This window comes from Hakea prostrata, chromosome 9 (genome assembly GCF_041222555.1).
Source record: "Hakea prostrata isolate BN-2017 chromosome 9, UWA_Hpros_2, whole genome shotgun sequence".
NCBI lineage: Eukaryota > Viridiplantae > Streptophyta > Magnoliopsida > Proteales > Proteaceae > Hakea > Hakea prostrata.
The window spans coordinates 58,577,905-58,582,604 of record NC_142608.1 but is presented as its reverse complement, the minus strand read 5'-3'; positions in this window follow the sequence as shown (position 1 = coordinate 58,582,604).

Below are 4,700 nucleotides of genomic sequence, written 5' to 3'. Positions count from 1 at the left end.
TCAATTGACGGTCTGATTTTGATTGTGAAACCCTAGCATCAGATTCCCATTGAAGATATGTTGTTTTCTAACAATCATCAGCAGATTATGACAGTTGACCATAAGATGTGCTAGATCTTTTTCCCCATCAAAGTCAACATTTTCAGATGCCAATCAAAAGTGTTGCTACTCTCATTTAGTCATTTTACAAAACTCGTGGACAAGGTTTTCTCAACACCAGGGGAATGAATGCAGATACACTGCCTTGGACTGACCAAAACCTAATTGAGTCCCAAATAGAGATGAAGAAGTTCCAGTTTGAGAATTTTAGAATTTATGTCATTTGTGATGAATGTCTTTGTTTATTCTATTCTACTTATTCCAAAAGTTAGCTACGTAGGATATTTGGTGTCTAATTTTGTTAATTTTCTTATCGGAGCTAGTGTACTGATTAGAGAATTAATCTTATTTCAGAAGTCATTCGAGTTGCTTTATATATGATGTAATCCCCATTGTTAGAGATATATTGAAATGATTATTTGAGTTTGTGAATGGTTTGTGTGCGTCTTTCTTCCATACCTCCCCCCTTTTTTCTTCTCCTCCCTTGCAATTCTGAATTTCCTCTAGTTTCCTCCTGGCTCCTAATCAGCTCGTCATTAGAAGCCCTAGATTCCATAAACCCTAACCTCAACTGAAACCTCTATTTTCTGGCTAGCACTAACAAGCCACCTGAAGATCCCTCTCAAGTTGGGATCAAACAGCCCATGGGCTCCTCAGTCAACCCAAGCCCCATCCCCAAATTCAATCCTTAAATGCTAGTTTCACCCAAAGATTCATATTTCAAAACCAAAACCCCCCTAACCCTAATTTGCTGAAACTTAAATTCAGCATTCAACACACTTCTGTGAAACCTCGTACCTTCACTGATGGCTTCCCCATCATCTACTTGACTAAACCTAATCCTAGCCCTCAAGTGGTCCCACATCCAGTTCTGACTTACCTGAGCTTACCAGTCCATCGTAGATCCTGATGTTGGCTTCTACCCGTCTCTTACTAAAGTGGGACTAATCAATCAATTTCTTTGTGTATCTTGTTGTTCAAATTCTGCTTTATGGTATTCATTCTCTTGGAAGCAGGAGCAATCGAGTTAGTGGAGCTGCAAATGGCAAAGGTTTTAAGGCTTGGATGTTAGTTAGTTGCCTAAATTTTAAAGCTTAACGAAATTAATATATCGTGGCTGGAAGAGGTATTCTATACTGATCAGAGCATTATATTTTGATGTGCAGCACATAAGTTCTAACCCAAGCAATCCATGACTTGGACATAATCAAATAATTGTGGGCAAGCCTTTGCAGTTGACAATGGTTAAGTTGCATAAAGGTTATAAGAAAAGGAATAGCCTCTCCATGAAATGGAGGTAAGCTGTGTACTGCCCCTCCGAGACACTGCAGCTGTGAAGCCTTGTGCTACGGGATGCTAATTTAATACATGTGTCCAGTGAATTTCTTCCCATTAAGGGATATAAACAATACATTTCTTCCAAATTACCATATCAACCGAAAACAGGTTACCAACCTAATTAATTTTCTGCATCCAATTACAGATTGAATGTCATTCAAAATTGGGCTTTATTGAAACATTCAACAACCAAGCACAAGCAATTAAAATTTTTGTCTGCATTCAAAATCAAACTTCATCATGAAATTCCAAATGTTGCTGTACCATTTAAGAATCTGAAATTTTTTTAACTACAAATAAGACATAAATCAACGTTGAGAATAACTGAAAACTTACGAAATTCAAAGGACATCCAACACACGTAATATAAGAATTCATGATATATATTGCAATACCCCCATAAAATAACACCCCGCACCTTCTTTTTTTCTTTCTCTTCCCGTTTAATGGTTAAGAACTTCAACCACAAAATGTATGGAATGCTATGGCACAGCCATGATGACAGTACATTCTCCTCAATAGGATAGATGCAGGATACAGAAAATAAGTAGCTATTGGAAAGGTTTACCTGCGAAAGAGCTATGAACTTGAAGAGATGGACCCAGGAGAGTTGACGGTGCAGCAGAATCGGCTGCGGCGGCGGCAGCAGCAGCATTGTTGCTTCCACTACCGAAAGGACGACCTCTCTTTGCCGTCAGAGGAGTGCCACTACCTGTGGCTCCGCCTATCTTGCCTTGTTCCCTCTTCTGCATTTCCTCTGTTCTCGACTGAACACAACACGATTGCCCACCTCAATTTCCCCACTATCTCTCGAGGCGAAGATTTCTACCTAAAGTATCACAATCACAAAATTCCATCAGTTTGACATCCAAGAGAGCAACTAATGACCTACATTCTAACATTGAATTAATAAGAGCTTGAAAGTTTGCTTTACAAGTGACTCGCTAATACCATATACCCGCGGATGTGAGAGGGACAAAAACAGATGGGGATTTAACCCTAAAATAAGAAATAAAAATCCTTTTTGAACTGATGAAGTAATCCAAATAGAATATTAAGGACAGATAGCCATTTGTTTTCGTATAATCAGATATTTCGGACCAGAGAGCTATCTATCAGTGGATCTTCTTCTGCGAAGGGACTTAGGAAATTACAGTTCTCTATTTTTTGGATGAGGAACAGTGAAAGCAGGTACTAGGATGAAAGAGGTTTTCGAATAAAAAAGCAGCGAAATAGTGATGAGCAAAGTGGAGAGACAGCGGAGAGAGATTTGTACACAGCAGGGCCAAACTACAAACCCTAGGCTATGCAAGGAAGCAACTGTACCTGCAACTGCATGTGACCAGCTCATATTTCAGATTGTCGAGTGCAACAACGAGTTGGCGGGGCTATTCTGCGGATGTGGACCGTAAAGAAGTTTTTTCGACTCTCGACGGTGGTCAAGTGATCGAAGTTGTCGACATGTTCCCCCGCGCCAGTCGTCGCCGTCCATCTCTTCAAATAAGTTTTTTATTTTCTTCTTCTTATTTTTTCTCACTCCTTTTGTACTTGCTTTCAATTTACTTTTACCCCCTCTCAAACGTTTCCCTTTTAAATTCTCTGAAAAAGAAAAAAAATAATAATTACCGTTGTCCCTTAATTTGATTTTATTACTAATAAAACTATGTTCACTCTGAATTCTTTGGTGCTCCTTTCATTATAACCGTATCGGTAGTGCCTCACTAGTTTGAAATATATAATGCCTAATTTGCCTTGATTCCTCAACCAGAATACTTTTCATACCTTTTGATCATTTTTACATACCGAGCAAATATTAGTTTCTCAAAATCACCAAGTTACTTGTTAGGACGCGGTTTCCTTCTCTTTCAAAAATATTATAATTATTATTGTTCTTTTGTTGTAAATAATATTAATTATTAATGTTTATCACCGAAAATGTGAATCCAACTAAAGATCTCAATCACTCATATAATCTTAGCAATTTACATTTTCCTCTATGCACCTTCTATTGTAAAATTCTCTAGAATCTAATTCGAATTCAATTTATGGGTTTGAAAACTAGGAATGTCAATAGAAATGGAGTTGTGGTATCTAAGTAAAAACCATTAGATGTTATAATAAAACCGTGGATATAGATGGTGTTGAAGTGAAGAATCTACAGCATTTGCTGAATTTTGGAAGAAGTCTAACATAAAAAAAAATTTAGTAAGATTAAAGAAGATTGATTGAAAACTCACAGATAGACTTGAGGTCCTTTAGGTCAGGAAAGGTGCCTTTTAGAGTGTGCTAAGTGGCATAGGTAGCATGGAAGTACCACAATAAACCACACCCCAAAAGACCTCTTCTTTGTGTCAAATCAGGGGTGGGTCGACTGATAGGATTGCCCTAGGTGACCACAGCCGATCCCTAGTCCCCACAAGTTAAAAGGGGCAAAAAGTGAATTTTGATTTGTGGACCTCCTATTTAATAATATTCTCACCTTAAAAAAACATTATTTTATTGTTTAACTGCGTCATAAGCTCTAGTGTGTATCAGAGAATTAGTTTCAGATAAGAAAAGTGGCATATGCAATACAGATCGTAGTTTGAGATCTTGGTGACTTTGAAATGGGTCCTCCAGCCTCTGAGGGTCTTCTCTTTTGACATTTTAGATGAGAGGTCCCATAGAGAGGATCGAATTGATCAAGAAACCTTAACGTGATTGGATCTAGATAAGAAGGGTAATTATCGTCCTCCAGTTCACTGGTGCCACCATTTAGCAGAAGATCTTCCAAAGCCTAGTTGTGATCTTTTGGATTTGTCGCCTTGAGATCTAGGGTTGTTTTTGGCTGTCAAACCACATTTAGAGAAGGAAGGTTTGGAAAGCCTTATGGGCCTAGAATAAATCAGAAGTAAGAGTGAAGACAATGGAGACCTCTGCAGCTACTGCACCTTCCTTTTCTACCTGAGAGGAGGTTGCCCAAAGTCATGGAAGACCTTCTCCTTCCTTCACAGGGCAATCACACCCCATGCAGGAAACCAGAGAGGAAGACATTGATTGACCCAAACTACCCCTGTTGTATGATGGTTTGGACTAGGTTTTGATGTATGCTTCTCTGGTGTGATTTTAAATTAAATTAGAAATTGTGCTTTGTGAGGTATTTTGGGCGTGTTTGTTCTCCTTTGGTTTTCTTTAAGTTTTATACTCCACTTATCAAAGTGAGGGATTCAACCTCATTGTGTGCATATGTTTAAAGCATAAATTCCTAGTTAGTATCTGATAAT